Here is a 23,049-nt window from a genome sequence, read left to right as displayed (position 1 = left end):
GGCACACAGAACTCCCATGACCAACAGAAAGCACTGGAAAAGATTGGAGGGCATTGACCTTGAGTTTGGGAGTTGTAGTTCACCTACATCCAGACAGCACTGTGGACTCAAACAATGATGGATCCGGACCAAACTTAGCATAAGCATTCAATACGCCCAAATATGAACACAGATGAAGTTTGGGGAAAATAGACCTTGACATTTGGGAGTTGTAGTCACTGGAATTCACAGTTCACCAACACTCAAAGAGCATCGTGAACCCCACCAATGACAGAATTAGGGCAAACATGCCACACTGAACCCCTATGGCCAAGCATAAAGAAGGGGGAGGAAGGAGGGATGCCAGAGACAGAAAGAGAGAGGGAAAGAGGGGAAAGGAAGGAGTGTGAGAGAGAGAGAAAGAGGGAAAGAGAGAGAGAAAGAGAGGAAAGGAAGGAGTGTGAGAGAGAGAGAAAGAGGGAAAGAGAGAGAGAAAGAGGGGAAAGGAAGGAGTGAGAGAGAGAAAGAGGGAAAGAGAGAGAGAAAGAGGGGAAAGGAAGGAGTGTGAGAGAGAGAAAGAGGGAAAGAGAGAGAAAGAGGGGAAAGGAAGGAGTGTGAGAGAGAAAGAGGGAAAGAGAGAGAGAAAGAGGGGAAAGGAAGGAGTGAGAGAGAGAGAAAGAGGGAAAGAGAGAGAAAGAGGGGAAAGGAAGGAGTGAGAGAGAGAGAAAGAGGGAGAGAGAGAGAGAAAGAGGAGAAAGGAAGGAGTGTGAGAGAGAGAAAGGGGGAAAGAGAGAAAGAGGGGAAAGGAAGGAGTGTGTGAGAGAGAGAGAGGGAAAGAGAGCGAGGGAAGGAAGGAAGAGAGGCCAGGCAGAGAATTCAAAACTCTTACTAAAGGCCACAGCAACGCGTGGCAGGGCACAGCTAGTACAATATAAAAATGTTAACATCAATAAAATCATAACAATAGCAATAAAACATAAATAAATTCTCATTAAAAACATTGTCCAGTCTCATCGTGTAGTTGTTCTGATTCCTATGTTCGTTACTCAATATTTGCAAATGCTTGCTCAAATAGCCATGTCTTGAGTTTTTTCCTAAATGTTAGGAGCAAAGAAGTCGATCTGATCTCCTTAGGGAGATCAGATCTATTAACTATTTGATTCATCAATTGGGCCATTGATTCATTCATTAATTCATAAAGGACAGTTTGAGCAATGATGTTATGTCTATGTACACATTTTCAAAGTACTTCACAAGAGCACAAAGTGGATACACACCTCCTCCTCCTCCTCCTCCTCCTCCATGGATCCCAATAATTCTATCTTGGGAAGTAACTGTTGAAGAGAAAGTGTTCCAACGCCGAGGGGCCACCGCTGAGAAGGCTCTGTCTCTCGTCCCCACCAGATGTACTTGTGACAAAGGCAGGACTGAGAGCAGGGCCTCCCCAGACGATCTTAAAGTCCTCGATGATTCATAAGGGGTGATGCATTCGGACATTTACAGTTCATTTACAGTTTTAACTTTTGTGTGAGGTAGATTCTTAAGTGCTAGGTAGGGTATTGCTTATTTGACCAGAAGTGTTTTGGAATTCGGAATGCCATACTGTATTTGCATTCAGATCTTGGAAGTTAGACCCAATTCTGAACATGGAATTATTTTGATAGACACATAATATACATCGCATGAAGGTAATTTGGTGCAATATTTTTAATAATTTGTGCATGAAACAAAGTTTCTGTACAGTGAACCAACAAGAAGCAAGAGTCACTATCCCAGGCATGCATATAGAAAATGTTGGGAGTTATTCAGATTTCTGGAAGGTTAAGATGTATAACTTTTGTAAGCCATAATGGGTCCTAAACTGAGAAGAAGATGGGAAATTAACAACAACATACTGGCAATGCTAGATGCAATGAAAAAAGTTTTGCTGGAGCATTGCTTGCAATAACCTATTTTTCTTATGTCCCACACCTGGTTAAGTATACGTTGGAAAAAATACTGTCCAGGTAATATCTGCTTATCTGATATGCATATACATATTTTCAAATCACTTTCAATGACTAAAATAAAATAATTAATTGTTTGAAAAGAGTTTTCTGGTTATTTTATTCAAAATCCATTAATGACTAATGAGTCATCAAATTTTAAAGAGCAAAAAAAGCAAAAAATGATGGAGCTCTTTCTTCTCTGCCAGTGACATTTAATATCCTTTCTTATTGTTTCAATATATTTAGGGCTACCTATTCTGCCATATGTTTACACTTCCCTGAATTTTTAACTTGTTCCATATTCTTTTTTTCTTTCAAAAATGCTCCTTATTGTGCAAATACTGAAACCAAGCAGTTCTGTTTTGCTCCAGCAGATGGCACTTGAGACTATCAAGAGCCACATTTGATTCTGAAGTTTACACTTATTTTGGAGTTACAGTGTATCACTGTTGCTAATATTGCACTACAGTAGACTTTCAGTTAATCAGAACTCAACCAACCATAATTCTCAAGCAATCAGCCAAAAAACCAAACAAACTTTAAACTAAAATTAAAATTAAATGATTTTATAATGTAACAGTTTTAATGTATTATAAGTTTGTCTTTATTTGCTTTTAATTATTGTATTTCAATATTAATATTAAGTCAATACAGATTTTAGGATATGGTATAGCATGGGGTATAGTATTAGTTAGGTCTGTTTTTAATATTAACTCAAGAAACTAGAAACTCAATTTATCTGTCATCTATCAACCAATCAACCTACCCATGAGTACATATGTAAAAAGTTTTATTCTTCCGTATCTGAACACTGAATGTGTCCTGTTGCATATCTTATACAGTACCACCCCCTTATTAATGGATTTGATATCCACAGTTTCCCTTAATTATGCTCCAAAAAAGTGTCACTTTCACCAGAAGTGCTTGTAGGCCTCTCCAGCGCTTCTAGTGCAATTCTATGGCATGCTTCCAACTCAGCTATAGTCACTATTATCCATGGTTTCAAGTGCTCACAGGGGTCTTCAAATGTATTACCCAAGTATATGTGGGCTGTACTAGAATATCAAAAGATTAAAATGTGTTATTTAAATTTCCAGAAATTTCAGTGCATTCCTCAAAGGCAGAGGTGGGGGCACTTGACACTTGTTCCCAAATGGCTGAAGTTCAAATTTTTTAGTGCTGTAGATAAGAAAACAGAATAAACAGCAGGGAGAGCAAATATTTTGCAAAGAAAGAAAAGATAAATTTTGCTAACATGAATGATACATATTTCATTCTTTAGTCTTTGGATGAAGAATACAATAAATACATTTATTGTTGAATTCATGTGAATCTTCTCTATTCTTTCTGGTGGCCAAAGGCTGGCAAGTTTCTACTATAATTGGAACAAGTTGGCTGTATGAGTAATTTGCTGTGCTGCAGACCTTTGCATTATTATGATTGACTGAAGCAATTACAAAAATTATCCCGGAAATGCTTTTTGCCAGGAGCAGGCATGTAGCCGGGGGGGGGGGGGGGCTTGGGGGGCTTGAGGGTGGTCCGTGAGAAGGCCTTACTGGTACATTATTTAAACTGTTATGTTTATTCATATCATGATCTGATCACCATGCTTAATATATCCCATATGCATGGGGGTATTGGGGTAACGATACAAAAGGTTTGCTAGGATAGACCCTCTTTCTCTCAGACTCAGCCCCCCCCCCCCAGAATCAAACTCAGCTTCCCCCCAAAAAAAATCCTGGCTACGGGCCTGGCCAGGATCACAAGGTCTCTTCCAACTCTTATGATTCTATGCAATCCTCTGATTTCAAAGATTTCGAAAGCTTTTTGGATCTTTTGGGAGCTCACCTGTCCTTGCAAAATCTATGAAAAACTGATAGTTGCTATTTGGATGGAGAGTCGCTGATATATCCTCTTTTGTTAGTACTTGTGGCTTTTCAACCTGATTTTAGTTTGGGTTAAAACAGATGCATGCAGTAGTACAAGAGTCAATTCAGGGCAGTATACAACAGTGCTATCCTCATGTGGATTCAACCTGAATCTGTGAGTAATGGTAGGACTGAAGACACTAATATGGCTTTGCTTGAGCTGACTTAGAAAAATGCTTGGATTCCTTCTACCCTTAAAAAAAAGATTGCCCTGGAAGGTTACAGCCAACCTATTTTTCCCCTGTCATGTAAGTGCCTGGGGTAGGGTGACAGGGTGTTAACTGGAGAGGACACCTGTGTCTTTAATAACTATACAGAAGAAGGAATTCCAGTTGATCTTGTTTTTCATGCAACCAGGTAACATGAAAAGCCCAGAAATTTCATAGCAACCCAGTTGATGTTGCTTTTCATGCAACTAGGTAACAAGTAGCACCTTATTTCTCTTCAAACAGTACAATGGTCAAAGGTACAAGAGTCTCCTCCAGTTTTCACTCTGACAAACTTAGCTACCCACCATGACACTACCTTTCATCATGGTGGGTTTGTATGGTCCTATAAGACAAGATGCTATGCTGATTGTAGCATTGCCACATCAGACAGGGTTTTGCTTTAGAGCCAGACTAAGTGCATTATACAGGTACTGGGCATCATCACTAGTGGATGGTGACACATGGGTTCCATAAGTCAGAAGGAACTTGAGGGTGCTCTACCATAACATAACCAAATCACTCTTTAATTCTGCATAGAGGCCAATGACGAAGCTGAGACTGTACACTTTGGACATAACATGAAAAGACAATAATGCATGGCAAAACATGAGGCAGCAAGAAAAGAGGAAGACTGCCCTATAGGTGGATAAGACACAAAGAAGGAAGCCATGGCCCTGAGTTAGCAAGTTCTTTGCAGAACTCTTGATAACAGTGTGACTTGGAGGTCTCTCATTCATAGGGCTGCCATAATTCCAAGTCAAACTGATGGCCGTTGACAACCAAAACAAATGGATAGTGATGCACATGTTGATGAACCCCCATTATCTCATTAATGCAACTACTGACAATAAAAACTAGTATGCATGGGCCCCTGAAGTCACAGATGATTAATTACCAAGAGTTGCAAACCATGGGATGTTTATGCAAACTGATTTACTAAATGGCTTGGGTGGTGATTCTAATCTTATTGGAATCTTGAAAAGGGAGAGCGAATAAAGCCATTGCCATTTATCTTAGGCTGAACCTGAGCAGGAAGGGTAATATCAGACAGAAAGAGAGAGGTTAGTAGAAGTTGTAGGCATTTGTAAAATCCAAACAGAGGATGTTGGTTCTCTATATCATTATCTAAACTGAAGCTGTCTAGAATGGAGTAAAGCACACACACACACAAAAGGATGAGGTGGAGATGGAATTCTGTTCCTAACGCTGATCTCAATGGCTGCTGTTCACCAGCTATAGTAGATAGCATCATAATATTGTATACAATTGAGACAGCAGCATCCCGACTAGTTATTCAAGCACTGTGATTTTTTCAGAAAAGCAGTGTGCCATATCTAATTATGTATAGCTTCATTTACAGTAAGTTCAAATACCTTAGTACAACTGCCAAGTAACACCAAACCTATTTTTAAAATCATCTTTTGATTCCAGCTTCTTATAGGGGCTAGCATGTATTGCCTTGAGACCTGTTTTCATTCAAATATACAAGTAATAATAGTGTTTGCTTATGACAAGTCAAGCAAAAACTTTTAATATGACCCAGAAGGATATACATAGGATTATCCAACTTGTTCTTTGACTGGCATAGTAACACTATAATTGATTCATAGATAATTACATGATGGCTGTCTTCTCAAGAAGATGTCAGTGATAACTGTCATCTTGGGATATATGCTGTGTCTTTTGGCTATAATTTACTGGTATGTCAAAACAGACTCCTTGCCATAATATTAATTGCATTGCCATAGTCATATGACAACTATGTATTCATCATACTTGTACAACCTTTAAATAGTCAGAATTCTCTATCTTGTAGTTAATATAATAGCATAAGAAAAAGTACTATAATACAGAATACAATCAAATCAACCTTGCATACTTTTTGCTAGTCGGCAAGTGGTAAAGTACATGTGTGGTGTCTATTGATTTTGTGATTTGTGAAGTACTTCTTGATACCGGAAAAGTATTTTGATGTGTAAAATGGGAATTCTGGTTTGTGGTAATTGAAATCCATTGTAGAATTGTAATGTGTTAAGATAGTGGGCAAAAGTCTTATCTGTATCTTCTCTCTTTTATGAAAAAATGCTGAGAAAATTTCCTTTCCTATAAGTCTTTTTATCGTTAATTAGGAAGAAAGTGTATTTTGGCTAAGGGAAGGAAATACTTTTGGCTATAATTTACTGTTAGAACTTCAGATATCACAAGGTCTTTCAGGAACCAAGGAGCCATCAAAATGCCTCCATTAAAATAGTGAATCAGTATTCCTGAAGTATTTGGGATGATAAGATTGCACAAATTTTGTCTTCCTAATTTTGAGCACAGCCTGAGAAAGTAAGTCATTATGGTTATCTCTATACTGCAGGTGGAGTGTTGAAGCTGTGAAATTTAAATTTGTGGCAACGGTGGAACTTGAATCAGCAGCCACATCATACTTTACACCTGTCTTCTAATTATTTACTCATAAGCACTCCCTAATAATACTAATGTGTGGCAGAACAGGAAAGGATAGTTTCAAGCTTGTGTGGTCCAGTTAGATCTGGATAGAACCACCCACAAGCTGCTATATGTAAAAGGCATACATTTTGAGCTAAACAGCAGTGCTCTGGATATCTGGGGAGCACATGAGTTTGTTCCAAGTATCAGAACTGAGGTGAACACACAGACTTTCCACTCAAAAATCTACAGTTGGGAAGTATCTTTGAATATGAATGTACTGTGTACAACATCAACATATGTCAAACTGAATTGTGTTGTGTAGGAACTTGTTGAACAACACCAATATATGTCAAACTGAATTGTGTTGTGTAGGAACTTGTTGAACAACACCAATATATGTCAAACTGAATTGTGTTGTGTAGGAACTTGTTGAATAGGCTGCTTTCTTTAAGAAAGCCCCCACAGGCTATAAACTTAAAGGATGGCATTTTCAATAGCTTCAGACTCCTTGCTAGGAGTTTGTTGTATTTTTTCATGTTTATCCATGAGGGAAACATCAAATTGTAATATAGCCCTCTAGTGAACAAATTTACTATACACTATTATATAGTAAGGGCAAATCTTAAACTGGGACAGTTCATATTAGATATGGCAGCCTGTCAGATGATCTGCTGCACTAGAATCAGCTTTGAATCAACATTTTAAATATATTTTTCTAAACCAATAGGTCTTTATTGGCATTTATTGAATCAACATATTATGGTGGTATCTATTCATTGCAATATATGGATTCCTTTTTTGGAAAACACCAGACTTTGGAACCAGCGACAACTTCCCACTGGTAGCATTTTTCTTATTATTAACATCTATTCTACAGTATTTTAATCAGTAATATCTAATCACAATGTATACCTTCTGCTTGGCTATAATTCTGCACATATTTCACTCATCAGTGGAAATGAAGTAGATTTAAATGTATTTTCTGAAGTTGAATATATGTGCTTACTACTTCATATATTCTGTCCTAGCTAGTAAGCTACGTGTCTTAGTCTAATCAGACAATGATATAGTTACACTCAGTGCTTGCTCTTTCCTAATTCAGCATAGTTAAGTTACTCAAGTGTCCTAGTTCCAAATACTTATTTGGTTGTCTTAAGTGGATGTTACAAAATAAATAGCCACACCTAGATGAAGTATTGATTGATATCATGATTTAAGAGAGTTGTAATTGGTAAGTGTTGGTGGTGTGAATAACTGTAGTGCCATGATTAAGAATTCAAAGAAATAGATGTGTTAGTCTGGAATACCAGTATGCAAAGACACCTTGTAGCACCATAGAGGACTCTTCTACACTGCCATATAAACCCCAGGTTACCTGCTTTAAACTGGATTATATTGCAGTGTAGACTCATATAGCCCAGTTCAAAAAAGATAATATGGATTATTTGCTTTGATAATATGGATGATATGGCAGTGTAGAAGGGGCCTAAACGAGGGACCATAGTTGGTAGCTTTAATAGATTAACAGCTTGTCTACATGGACACCTAAATCCAGGGCATTCCTGTTTCAGGCCAGCTCCAGATTCGGTGGAGGGGTTGACACACTGTGCTCCCAAACCCTGGGAGCAGATGTTAGACTGTCTAGCTGGACCAAACCTGGTATAGCCCAGTTGGGTCCAGGCTTAGCTTTTGGGTCCTTTGTCAGCAACAGAGCTTCCAAGAACTGATGTAAACAAAGGTGCCACTGCAACTTGGGCAAAGGAGGGAGTCAACCCCCCTCTGCTTTCCCCAAGTCACATGAGTGCCTTTATTTACATCATCTAAGATGCATGGTATTAGCCATGAGCTCTTTGGAGCTCTGTCACTGCTGCCACAGGAACAAGGACTAAAAAAAGTTAAGTTCCATCCCCCTTTTTCTGCAGTGAAGGGCGCTCTGGGAGTTCTGGAAAATTACTTCAGAATTTCCCCAAAACTCTGGAGCATTCTCCAGCTTCAGCTAACACAGGGTGAATCTGGGTTGACTGATTTTACCCCACATTTGGAAGGACCTGGAGAATCTAAGAGATGTGGATGTCTAAGAGTAATTTCTGCCCTGATTTAGGGTTTGGTACCAGTGTATACAACTCTAAACCTGAGGAAGTATGCTTAGTCTACAAAAGCTAATGCTACCAATTTTGTTGTGTCACTTAGTTTCTAAAGTACTACAAGATCTTATTAAATTCTGATTGGGCAGTATTGCATTTTCCTACACTTGTGCAATCCTCTATAAGAATAAGACAAACTCGGGATTTTTTTACTGCAAAGATTTTTTTTTGTCTACACTGATCAAAACAAAATCCTTTTCACACAGCACTTTTTTGGTCCAAAGTAATCTTACAAATGCCACACATATCACAAAGATCATGTTGAGATTGCTATAACTCTCCTCTCATCCACCCCCCCCCCCCCCCACCTCCCCGGGCAAACTCATCTTAGTGTAAATGGCTATCCACATCTCCAGTTCTTCAACCTCTGAGGATGCCTGCCATAGATATGGGCAAAAGTCAGGAGATAATGCTTCTGGAACATGGCCATACAGCCTGGAAAACTCACAACTCGGTCTGTATCATGGTTTGTCACTTTAAGCGTCATGCCATTACATTTCTCCAATAATGTTTCATCTTAATGCCTGAGCCATGCCAAAAGTTGCATAGGGCTACTTTGTGTTGTATTTAATAAGTAAACTGTTCTTGCTTGCTCTTCGCTGTGCTAGAGACTTTGATAACAGATTTTCTAGCACAGGTTAATCAGAGCATCTATGCTGTTTGTGCCAAAAAGGCACCAGTACCACCACAAGTATGGATTGGGGAGGGACATGACAGGTTGTTCCCCTAGGTTATATAAATAGTGGGGAGAGGCAAAGGTTGCTAGTGGCTCATTATTTATTAACAGAACGGTTACAGTAGCATTCTAAGCTCTGAAATGTTTCACCATGAATAAGATGATGGATTCCTCCACAGAAATAGTTTCTGAGTGGGAAAAACATGGAAGCAATGTGGTCTAGGAGTCTTTGTGCATCTTTAATATTAATAATGTATAATTTCCAAGATTCACAGCATTACACATTCAAATGTGTGTTCTTTGTACTCATTAATTGACATAATAGGATAGTAAGTCTGTTCTATATTCTCCAAGTTGGTAATTTATTACATGCAGGGTTTTTGAACCCACCAAGCATATTGTAAATTACACATACCCATAGACCTCTCCTGAAATAAAACTTTAATATTGAAAAAATGAGCTCTTCTTTAGGAATTAGTTGACAAGACTATCATTGCTTAGCATTCATTTGTTAATGGAATATGATGAATGTAAAGATGTATTTTACTTGGTGTATAGAAATAATCTACTGTGGCCCAGTCTACACTGCCATATAATCCAGATTATCAAAGCAGATTATTCATATTTTCTGCTTTGAACTGGATTATATGAGTCTATTACAGTATTATGTAATCCAATTCAGATCAGATAATCTGGATTTTATGTGGCAGTGTGGGAGGGTGCATTAAGGGGGAAAGCAGGCATTGATTTAGTTTGAAGATTCATTCTTTTCCTTTTAATCATATTGTTACAAGGAACAGATCGGAATAACCACACTTTAGTGCTATGGCACAAATAAAGATGTGCAGAATGAATTTAAGTCCCCATCATTTGATAATGAACTGATCAATGGTAATAATATGTGTTTCCTCATCCCAAAAAGAAATAAACTTTCCTGAAAATCACATGCGGGCATCTTAGCAGTCTTCGGTTTTCTGGCTAATAGACGGAGCTTTGGCTCTGAAGTTTGAAGGGGTGAGTGCAGTTTCATCTTACCTGACCATGGCATTCTCCCTCAGAGGCAGGGGATTTAGGATTACTTTCCAGTAGTCCTAAATCTCCTGTCTCATGGCAGGATTCACATTGCTGCAGAAGCGCTGCCGAGATTGTAGTACCACATGAGGCCCCATCTCCAATCCCCAAGGTTTGACAGCTATTAACACCACATTGATAATTACTATATGATATGTGGCCTTCTTTGTGTTGGTTACCTTATGCCAGACATGGGCATAAGGCCAGTACTGTTCCATTTTCTGGGTGGACTCCAAAAGGAGGCCTAGATTGATGATAGTTCAGGAGGCCTGCCACAGATGCAGGCAAAACGTCAGGAGAAAATACTTGTGGAACATGGCCATACAGCAACCATGAGGATAGTTCATTTTATGGTGGGGGGGGGGGGAGTTGAAGGAGGAAATCCATTTCCCGCATTTTCGCTGGTTATTTCCCATCCCCTTCCCATATCATAAACCATGGTTGTATCCACGAAAGTGACATGGGTGGGGGGAATAACAGAAAAACAGGGGGAAATCGGTTTACTCCTACAATTTCCTTCCTCCTATAAAATGGACTATCTTTATTTCTCTAGCACTCTCTTGTGGCCTTTGCACAGATAACAGAACAGCACCCCTGGTGGCGCAGCAGGTTAAACCACCGAGCTGATGAACTTGCTGACCAAAATGTTGGCAGTTCGAGTCTGGGGAGCTCCTTCTGTTAGCCCCAGCTTCTGCCAACCTAGCAGTGAGTATCAATAGGTACTGCTTTGGCAGGAAGGTAATGGTGCTCCATGCAGTCATGCCAGCCACATGACCTTAGAAGCATCTATGGACAACGCTGGCTCTGCGGCTTAGAAATGGAGATGAGCACTACCCCCAGAGTTGTACACGACTAGACTTCATGTCAAGGGGAAACCTTTACCTTTACCCTTTAGCCCTATCGGCTGTTAGGAATTGTGAAAGTTGAAGTTTGCCCATGCCTGCTTTATGCCCTTTTCTCCTTTCCACCTACTTTGAGGAAGCCCATGGCACATACCTAAGGCAGAGGCAGAAGCTGCTCCTGCAAGCAAGATTTGTCTTTCATCTCTCTTATCACTTTGGGGTGCAGAGCAGGGAGAACACGAATTTAACAAGTCAGAGGGCAAACTTCTGCATTCTTGGTTTAGAAGCCCACTGGGGCCTGATTCCTGACATGTTTCTGGCCAGATAGAAAGTTTAGATTGGCAAAAAGTAGCAGGAATTTTCCTCTCTCACAACCTTTGGCTTACTGGACCCAATTATCCACCACTACTGCTCAGAGACAGTGAACAAATTTGCAGAGAAAGGTGATAACAGCTGTTGCAAGGCATGCAATGGTGGCCACTCCTTTCCCCTTGTCTCAGCAGCTCCAGTGCTATAGAAAACAAAGGAGTGTACATACAGTCACTTACATACTTTAAAAAGGAGACCTGGAACAAAGGTGGCTTCTCCTTTGCAACCTGAAGAGGTAGTAGCTGCTCCTGCAAAAAGCAGCCATCTTTTACTCTCTGCTGTGTCAAAGAGGATTCGTTGAGTAAGAGGACCACATACACACAGGGTGTATCCACACTGTAGAATTAATATACCACTTTAACTGTCATGTCTCCATGCTATGGAATCATGGGAGCTGTAGTTTTGCAAGGTCTGTAGACTTTTCTGCCAAAGAGTGCTAGTGCTTCACTGAACTGTAAGTCCTTGAATACCAAAATATTGAGTCATTAAGGTTCAAGTGGTGTCAAACTGCATTAATTCTACAGTATAAATAGTTGCCAGTTCTCAGAAAGAAATGTAGTTATTTTTTCTGTTCCATCTCTTCCTCTCAAAGCAGCACGGGCCTTCTGGTTAAGAGGGGTATCAGTAACACAATACAACCACATTTTTTCTTGGTGTCTTGATCTTTAGGCCTGTTCCTAGGGTTATTCAGAGAGCTGCATTGGGTAGGCTGCAACAGCTCTAGTTTCTTAAATATGGTTATCATGTTTTTCTATGGGCAAGCAGGTGGCAACTGGTATAGAATCATGGAATCATAGAATTGAAAGAGACCTTGTGGACCATCCAGTTCTCTTACAAGGAGCAGGAACATCACATTCAAAGCACTCCAGAGAGATGGCCATCCAGCCTCTGCTTAAAAGCCTCCAAAGAAGAAGCCCCCTCTACACTCTGGGGCAGAGAGTTCCACTGCTGAACAGCTCTCACAGTTAGGAAATTCTTCCTAATGTTCAAATGAAATTTACTTTCCTGTAGCTTGAAGCCATTGTTCTGCATCCTAGTCTCCAGGGAAGCAGAAAACAAGCCTGCTCGCTCCTCCTTTTGACTTACCCTCACATAGTTATACATGGTCATCATGTCTCATCTTAGCCTTCTCTTCTGCAAGCTAAACATGCCCAGCTCTTTAAGCCACTCCTCATAGGGCTTGTTCTCCAGACCCTTGATCATTTTAGTTGCTCTCCTCTGGACACATTCCAGCTTGCCAATATCTCCCTTCAATTGCGGTGCCCAGAATTGGACACAGTATTCCAGGTGTGATCTGACCAAGGCATACTAGAGGGGTAGCATGACTTCCCTAGATCTAGACACTAGACTCCTATTTATGCAGGCCAAAATCCCTTTAGCTTTTTTGCCGCTGCATGACATTATTGGCTCATGTTTAACTTGTTGTCCACAAGGACTCAAAGATCTTTTTCACATGTACTGCTGTCTATCCAGGCATCCCCAACTCTGTATCATTACATTTCATTTTTTCTGCCTAAGTGGTGTATCTTATATTTGTCCTTGTTGAGCTTCATTTTGTTAGTTTTGGCCCATCTCTCTAATCTGTTAAGATGGTTTGGAATTCTGCTCTTGTCTTCTGGAGTATTGGGTATCCCTCCCAATTTGGTGTTTTCTGCAAACTTGATGATCATGCCTTATAACCCTTCATCTAAGTCAGAGACCCTCAAACTTTTTAAGCAGAGGGCCAGTTCAGTTGGAGGGCTGGACTACAGCTTGAAAACAAAAATTGAATGAATTCTCTTGTACATTACACATATCTCATTTGTAATGCAAAAAACATAAAAGTGCAATGCAATATTTAAAATGAAGAACAATTTTAACCAACATAAACTTAACAGTATTTCAGTTAAGGTCCAGTTGCATATTGGTCACTGCCAAGTTGTAACAAGTGATGCAACTGTGTCATTGTTTCTTTTCGTTGACATTACTGTTTCCTAGGGATACAAACTGGTTATTACTTTTTTCAGATGGGCACACATAGCCATAGCACATAACACATAGCCATAGCACATTCAGATGGGCTACACAACAGCAGTCTGCTGCTGTTGTGTAGGCATCTAATAACTGTGGGACAGTAGGGAGCTCCAGGAGGGCTTACCTTACAATGTCCCCATTGCTCTCTTTGCGGTTCTTTCCTGCCCTCCTTTTTCTTTTTTTCCCCCATGGCAAGGGTCCCAATAGCTGCAAATGAAGAGGGTGAGGGCCGGGAAAATTGCCTTGGGGGCCAGATCTGAACCATAGACTTTAGTTTGGGGACTCCTGATCTAAGTCATTAATAAAGATGTTGAACAGGACCGGGCGAAGGACAGAACCCTGCAACACTCCACTCATGACTCCTTTCCAGGATGAAGAAGAAGCATTGGGAAAAATCACCCTTTGGGTTAGGTGGATCTGTAACCAATTACAGATCCACCTAACTGTAGTTTTGCCTAGCCCACATTTGACTAGTTTGTTTACCAGGAGGTCATGGGGGACCTTGCCGAAGGCCTTATTGAAATCCAGATATGCTACATCCATGGCATTCCTTGCATCTACCCAGCTTGTTTGTTGTTTATTCATTCAGTTGCTTCCTACTCTTCGTGACCTCCTGGACCAGTTTATGCCAGAGTTCCCTGTTGGCCGTGGCCTTCAAAGTCAAGCCAGTCACTTCAAGGATACCATCCATCCATCTTGCCCTTGGTCGGCCCCTCTTCCTTTTTTCTTCTATTTTCCCCAGCATCATTATCTCCTCCAAGCTTTCCTGTCTTCCCATTATGTGGCCAAAGTACTTCATCTTTGCCTCTAATATCATTCCTTCCAATGAGAAGTTGGGCTTTATTTCCTGGAGTATGAATTGGTTTGATCTTCTCGTGGTCCAAGGCACTCTCAGAATTTTCCTCCAGCACCACAGTTCAAAAGCATCTATCTTCCTTCACTCAGCCTTCCTTATGGTCCAGCTCTCACATCCATAGGTGACTACAGGGAAGACCATTGTTTTAACTGTGGATCTTAGTTGCCAGTGTGATGTCTCTGCTCTTCCCTACTTTACCCAGCTTGTAACTCTATTGAAAAAAGAGATCAGATTGAATGGAATCAGGCCCAGATAGATGGCCTATGTTCTATATCTCAAAAATAGAGATGGGGGGGGGGGGGGGGGGAGAGAAACTGGTACAATTTTTGGAATTAGCACCAGTGGTTTTCAACCTGTGGGTCCCCAGGTGTTTTGGCCTACAACTCCCAGAATCCCAACCAGTTTAGCAGCTGTTAGGATTTCTGGGAGTTGAAGGCCAAAAACATCTGGGGACCCCAGGTTGAGAACCACTGAGCAAGTCAAATACACCCAGAAACAGCGCTAACCTTTGAGGCACCAAAACGTATGTTGGCCAGCATAATAGTAGCAATAATAATAATAATAATAATAATAATAATAATAATAATAAATCACACAGTCCTAGATGCTTGGGAAGTGTTCGACTTGTGATTTTGTGATATGAAATCCAGCATATAGATCTCATTTGCTCTGACATTCTGTGTTTTTGTATCAGTAAAATAATAATAATACATTTTCTTATTACCCACCTCTCCTTCTGGAGGCAGGGTACAACAAAACAAACACAGAGATAACATAATACTGTATTGAAATACATCTAGCAAAGATTAAATTCACTTGGCAACTGTCCGCCTCAAACAGCCAAACACTGGAAAAAGTGCTGAGTCATAAGCACAAGGAAGGAAGCACTGCTGAATCCAACAGAACAGTGATTTCCAGATGTTTGGGACTCCAGCTCCCAAAATTCCTGGCCATTGGTCACCCTGGCTGGCTCTTCTGGGAACTGAAGACCAAAACATCTGGAAAAGACAAAAGTTTGGGACTCAGGCCCTTCCACACAGCCCTATATCCCAGAATATCGAGGCAGAAAATCCCACATTTTTCTGCTTCCATAGAATCATAGAGTTGGAAAAGACCTCATGGACCATCCAGTCCAACCCTCTGTCAAGAAGCAGGAAAATTGCATTCAAAGCACCCCTGACAGATGGCCATCCAGCCTCTGTTTAAAAGCTTCCAAAGAAGAAGGCTCCACCACCCTTCGGGGCAGAGAGTTCCACTGCTGAATGTCTCTCACAGTCAGGAAGTTCTTCCTAATGTTCAGATGGAATCTCCTTTCTTGTAGTTTGAAGCCACTGTTCCGCGTCCTCGTCTCTAGGGCAGCAGAAAACAAGCTTGCTCCCTCCTCCCTATGACTTCCCCTCACATATTTATACATGGCCATAATGTCTCCTCTCAGTCTTCTCTTCTTCAGGCTAAACATACCCAGCTCTTCAAGCCGTTCCTCATAGGGCTTGTTCTCCAGACCCTTGATCATTTTAGTCACCCCCCTCTGGACACACTCCAGCTTGTCAATATCTCTCTTCAATTGTGGTGCCCAGAATTGAACACAATATTCCAGGTGTGGTCTAACCAAGGCAGAATAGAGGGGTAGCATGACTTCCCTGGATCTAGACCGGTGTTTCTCAACCTGAGGGTCAGGACCCCTGGGGGGGGGGGTCGTAAAGGTGTGTCAGAGGGGTCACCAAAGACCATCAGAAAACACAGTATTTTCTGTTGGTCATGGGGATGTTGTGTGGGAACTTTGGCCCAATTTTTATCATTGGGGGTTCAGAACGCTCCTTGATTGCATGTGAACTATAAATCCCAACAAGTACAACTCCCAAATGTCAAAGTCTATTTTCCCCAAACCCCATCAGTTTTCAAATTCGGGCATATTGAGTATCCGTGCCAAGTTTGGTCCAGATCCATCATTGTTTGAGCCCACAGTGCTCTCTGGTTGTAGGCGAACTACAACTCCCAAACTCAAGGTTAGTGCCCACCAAACCCTTCCAGTATTTTCTGTTGGTCATGGGAGTTCTGTGTGCCAACTTTGGTTCAATTCCATTGTTGGTGGGGTTCAGAATGCTCTTTGTTTGCAGGTTAACTGTAAATCCCAGCAACTACAACTCCCAAATGACAAAAATCAGTCCCCCTGCCAACCCCACCAGTATTCAAATTTAGGCATACTGGGTATGTGTGCCAAATTTACTCCAGTGAATGAAAGTACATCCTGCAGATCATTATTTACATGGCAATTCATAATGTTAGGGTTATGGTTGGGGGTCACCACAACATGAGGAAGTGTATTAAGGAGTCGCGGCATTAGGAAGGTTGAGAACCACTGATCTAGATGATGCAGGCAAAAATCCCATTGACTTTTTTTGCTTCCTTTGAATTGGGATATATGGCAGTGTGGACTCAGATAATCCAGTTCAAAGCAGATATTGTGGGATTTTCTGCTTTGATTTTCTGGGATATAGGGCTATGTGGAAGGACTCCCAATGAGGTGGGACATCAGTATGATAAGGAGGAGGGAGGTTGCCTTTGTAGTTCTTGTGCCCTTCTCTCTTTAACCAGCAACTGTTTGTTTGCCCTCTCTAGATACAGACCCCTCCCCATCGCAAGGGCGGGTTTTCTCGTTGGTGGACGTCCGTAGCGCCCAATGAGCGCTCGCGGAGGGGTCCAGCGGACCAATGAGGGAGAGGAGGGCGGGGCTCTCGGAACAACCTCTCCCTCAGGACTGTTATCTCCATTTTTCTCCGCCCATCAGCCTTGGGCGAGAAGCGGGGAGAGGGAAAGAGAGATATATATGTGGCGCTGGCTCGGGTACCTCGTCAGTGAGTCCCATTCTCCGGCGGCTATTCGCATCCTTTAGAGTGGGGTCCCGCAAAATGGCAGGCGGACGAGACTGTGCGGACGATCAGATGCAGCGCTGGAAAGATCAGCGCGGCTCGCAGGTACCAAGATCACTCCCCCCCCCCTCAAATGAACTTGTTGGTACGGTCCGCTCGCCTCGCGCTTGGGGATTCCATTGGAACGGACTGGCAGTGCTTTGGTTGGGCGAGACCATTCTTGCTCTGAAGGGGGGTTTGGGGGCGTTCCTTGCCTCCTATTCTCTATGGTGGGAAGAGACCGTTAGAATAGAATAGATTAGGGCAAAGTTGGGCCCTCCAGGTGTTTTGGACTTCCACTCCCACCATGCCTAACAGCCTCAGGCCCTTTCCTTTTCCCCCTCAGCCGCTTAAGCAGTGGGAGTGGAAGTCCAAAACACCTGGAGGGCCCAACTTTGCCCACACCTGGATTAGAACATTATATGTGGGTATTGAGCTCTTCAAGATGATAATTTGCACTGTTCTTTATCGTTCTGAGAGTTACACTTTGTGCAATGATTTCAGTTTGTTTTGTTTCTTGCACAACCCAACTAATCGCCCTGAATTTTGGATATCATCCAAGAAGAGGAATCTGATTCGACTCTGGTCCTTTAACCAAAGGTTGTTTACCATTTCACCCATGCCAAGAGTTGCTCAAGTCCAAAACCTTGACACTGGAGCCAAAACCAACCACTTCCAAGGCCTTTTATTGGAATGGAAAAGATTTTTTTTTAAAACACATTTGCTTAGCCTAGGTGAACCAATTCTTGCCTACTTAGTAGATTCTCAGAAGCGGAGTTGTTAGTAGAGCAATCATCTATTATCTGAGTAAGATGAACTCAGATGGAATGTAGATTAACTACAACTCACATGAAGAAAAAAGTGGGTTGATAGTAGTGATTGCAATAGTGTGATTTTACTCAAGTAATTCCCCCCCCCCTCTCTATATATAAATGCTCTGTTCGTTTTGAGTGACATCATAATTCAAAATCTGCTGGACAAATTGCCGCCAAATTGGGCCACAAGACATCTACTAATCCAAGGAGTGACCATCACTCCAAAAAAAATTTGATTTTGTCATTTAGGAGTTAGTTTCTGGGATTTATAGTTAACTTACAATCAAAGAGCAATCTGAACTTCACCAATGATGGCACTGAACCAAATTGGACTCCCATGACCAACAGAAAATACTGGAAGGGTTTGGTGGGCATTGACCTTGAGTTTGGGAGTTATAGTTCACCTACATTCAGAGAGCACTGTGGACTCAAAACAATGATGGATCTAGACCAAATTTGGTACTAATACTCCATATGCCCAAATATGAACACAGATAGAGTTTAGGGGAATTAGACCTTCACATTTGGTATTTGTAATTACTGGGATTTATAGTTCACCTACAATCAAAGATCATTCTGAACCCCACCAACGATAGAATTGGCCTCAACTTCCCACACAAAACCCCCGTGACCAACAGAAAATACTGTGTTTTCTGGTGGTCTTTGGCGACCCTTATGACACCCCCTCATGACTCCTCCCCCCCCCCCTCCAGGTAACCCAACACCCAGGTTAAGAAATGCTGCCTTAAGGCCATCCAGTGCAACTCCCTTCACCAGGGGAAGAAAACATAATCAAAGCCCTCCTGACAAAGAACCATCCAGCCATAGCTATATTGAGATATATATGATTCACACCCACATATGATAGATATAGTATCATAGATTTGAAAGGGACCCCTAAAGAAGGACAACTAGGCCACAGCAACATGTGGCAGGGAACAGCTAGTAATGCATAAAAAGAAAGGGCTGTTGAAGTTCTTTCACAATTGGGTTGCTGTGAGGTTTTCAGGCTGTATGTCCATGTTCCAGAAGCATTCTCTCCTGACATTTCGCCCACATCTGTGGCAGGCATCCTTAGAGGTTGAGGGGTCTGCTGGAAACCAAGTGAGGTTTATATATCTGTGGAATGTCCAGATTGGGAGAAAGAACTCTTGCCTGCTTGAGGCAAGTATGAATGTTGCAATTGGCCACCTTGATTAGCATTTAATGGCCTTGCAGTTTCAAAGCGTGGCTGGTTGCTGCCTAGGGTAATCCTTTGTTGGGAGGTGATAGCTAGCCCTGATTTATTCTTGCCTTCAATTCCCCTGCTTTTTGAGTATTGCTTTTTACTTCCTGTCCTGATTTTAGAGCTTTTTTAGAACTGGTAGCCAGATTTTGTTCATTTTCATGGTTTCCTCCTTTCTGCTTGTCCACATGCTTGTGGATTTCAGTGGCTTCTCTGACATGGTAGTTGTTAGAGTGGTCCAGCATTTCTTTGTTTTCAAATAATATGCTTTTCCTTATCACAAACAGCTTTTGAATGTTTTTCCCCTGTGAGTTGAAAATTATTCAATTAAGAATGTGTGATTATGTGAGTTTGTTAAGGACATTTTTAGCAAAGGAAAACCATTTCACATTTTATTTGTAATCAGCTCTTTTAGATAGGAGATATAAAAATGTGGAATGTTTTTAAAGGGTTTGTTCTTGTGACTTGGTTTCTGTTGAAACACTTCACAATGCTTTGTTTGTATGCCCTAACAATGATAATATACGGATGAAATACAGGAATTCCATTTTTTCACAGTGTTCTCAATGGAAAAGGTGTTATAAAATTCCGTATCTACTGAACAACTCTGGTGCATTCTTTTGTGACACTGTTGCAAACTTGATTCTTGAGATTAGTAACTCTTATTTATGTTTTCTTTTTTATGTGTGACTTCCTCTTGTATATGCCTTTGTTATGATTTTGTTATTATATGCCAATAAAGGCTGTGTGTGTAAAGGCTGCCTTTCTGTGAGCAGCTCTGAGTCCCCATGTTAGGGTGAGAAGGGCAGGATTTAAACTCTCCAGGTGGATATACCTTGTAACGTGATTGGATCCATATGCATTACTTGTTTAATGAAGTAAATATGTGGTGTTTACAACACATTTTCTAAGTTCTGCAGTTTTAATCAGAATGAACCAACAGATTAATTGTAGTTTCATAAATGACCCTCTTAGGAGATTAAAATAGTTTAGAGTAAAGAGCACGTGGCCTCTCTGGCAAAGTTTTGGATGATGCTTTCTTGAGTACGAATGGTAACTACACTGTTGCAAGATGTTTTTATTTGATGTTGTAACCCAAGGTTTTATGCGTTTGGACTGCAAAGTTTATATAGATTATTTATTTAAATGTCTTCAAGATTTCACTTGGCATAATTTATCACTGATTTACAGTATATCTAATTTTATAAAATACATATCTATCAAATAAACCATACATTTCTAACAGGCTGTAAAATAATATTTCAGTTTAAAAAGCTGTTTTTGAAGGGATGGGTGGGATTGAGAATCTGCTTTATAGTGGATACAGAATGCAGTTATATTAGTGCTAAGCTGATATAGCCAGGATTTTCAGTTTGAGGGTGACTGTCTTCCAGTGCCAGTAATGGGTAATTTTAAGCGCTCAAGTATGAAAGTGTGAACAAATAGAGGTGGAAATTTTGGGATTTTCTCTGTTAGATAATATTGCTTTTCTATATTCAGATTTTGGAATGCTCAAACACATAACCATAACCCTCTTTGAATGTGTTGTTCCTCTCTTTTCATTAGTTGGCAAGAGTACATTTCAAGAAACTAGGATTTGGAACATGGACATATCTTTATAGCAACCCCTCCCCCCAGCCACCACTTGCCCATGACAGAGACTCAAGGTGTCTTAAGGGTTGATCCTCAGCTTGTTCCTCCTCATCCAGTTCATCACAGCAGCCAGGCACTGGTCCACTGGTCCATGATCTGTTCCATTTGGGAATAACATTTGAAATATTGAAAAATAAATGCTTTAAGAATAACATCTAATAATGTTACTATCCTGCATATTTTAATGCAGTTTGATATTTATTACTTAGATCTTCTTTCTTGTAAGCGATAAGCTTTTTTAGCATTCTAAACAGAAGATAAAGCTCTTTTTTTAATACTACACTAGCTTGGGTACCTGGTGGTACCTGGGTTATTTGAAGAAGTCAATTTTTTATTTTAAAAAATGCATAATGTTGTGGGTGAACTACAACTCACATCATGCCAGGTTAACCCCCTTCAGTACTTAGTTTGTTATGTTGATAAAGCTTGTTCTGCATCAATGGTTCACAACCTGTGGGTCCACAGATGTTTTGCCCTTCAACTCCCAGAAATCCTAACAGCTGGTAAACTGGCTGGAATTTCTGGGAGTTGTAGGTCAGAACACCTGGGGACCCCCAGATTGAGAACCACTGCTCTAGATGCATAATCGGTGGGTTCCATGTGCAGTCTGGCTGCAGGGTAAACTACAACTCCCACCATGGTGAATCAGTCCCCTCAAACTCGTCCACTAGGTTCAGTTGGTCACAGGGATTCTGTGCCAAGTTTGATTCAGGTCCATTGTTGGTGAGGGTCACAGTTTCTCTTGTTGTAAGTGAACTACAACTCCCAAAACTCAATGTCAATCTCTCCAAAACCCCTTCAGTAATCAAATTTGGGTGTATCAGGTATGTGTGCCAAGTTTGTTCCAGATCCATCGACTTTTGGGTTCACAGTGCTCTCTGGATGTAGATGAACTACAACTCCCCCAAATCAAGGTGAATTTTCCCCAAAGAGCTCCAAGTATTTTTTTGATGGTCATGGGCATTCTGTGTGCCAAGTTAGGACCTATTCCATCTTTGGTGGTGTTCAGAGTGCTCGTTGATTGCAGGTGAACTATAAATCCCAGTACCTACAACTCCCCCAAACTCCAGTTTGGGTATATCGGGTATGTGTGCTAAGTTTGGTCCTGATCCATCATTGTTTGTGTTCACAGTGCTCTCTGGGTGCAGGTGAACTACAACTTCTATAAATCCACTCAAAGACTGCTGGTATTTTTTGTTGGTCATGAGGGTTCTGTGTACCAAGTTAGTTCCAGGTCCATCATTGGTGGGATTCAGTGTCCTCTTCGATTTCAGGTGAATTATACATCCCAGTACCTACAACTCCTATAAATCATGGTGAATTCTCCCCAAATCTCTCTAGTATGTTCAGTTGCTAATCATGCCTCTGTTTGCTGTGTGCCATAGAAAATAATAGGAAAGGTTTAAGGAAGGGGCAGTGGGTGGGGTCTTGCAAATTCCGCACCAATGAAGACAGTCCGAAACACTGGGATGTCTGTGGTAAAGGAAACACATAAAATCTAGGATGAAATGGTCCCTGCATGAAAGCCTTTTTTTAAAAAAAATATTTTTATTGGTTAAGTTTCTAAAAGTATAAGTAAAGGGTATATTGTTCACATGGAAAATAGGAGAACATTTTATAGATAAAAGAAAAGTAGGAAAAAGGAAGAAAAAGTGAAGGGTTGATATATGTGGGGGACCCCCCCCCCCAAAGAAATTAAAAAAATGTATAAAAAAGAGAAAGAGAAAAGATGAAAAAAAATGAAAAAAGAATATGTGTGTGTGTGTGTGTGTGTATGGGGTATATATATATAAAAGGGGGGGGGGGATTGTTGACTTCCATCTGGTCTTTGTTGGTCTTTAGTGTCTTTTTCTGTATTGTCAGAATGTTTTACCCCTCCTGGTATTTCTTCTTCATTTATGGTTTACTCTTTTTATACATAACTAGCTGTGCCCTG

The 23,049-nt window shown here is 40.9% G+C and overlaps 1 protein-coding gene across 1 annotated transcript in view; it reads right to left on the bottom strand.

The window, feature by feature from the left end:
* The window catches only part of CAT (catalase), a 56,082-nt gene that overhangs the window by 23,644 nt on the left and 9,389 nt on the right, over positions 1 to 23,049 (bottom strand). The gene's annotated exons all lie outside the window — the stretch shown is intronic.

This window comes from Anolis sagrei, chromosome 1 (genome assembly GCF_037176765.1).
Source record: "Anolis sagrei isolate rAnoSag1 chromosome 1, rAnoSag1.mat, whole genome shotgun sequence".
Taxonomy (NCBI): domain Eukaryota; kingdom Metazoa; phylum Chordata; class Lepidosauria; order Squamata; family Dactyloidae; genus Anolis; species Anolis sagrei.
The sequence above is the reverse complement of the archived record's forward strand: the minus strand, read 5'-3'. Positions and strand labels throughout refer to the sequence as shown.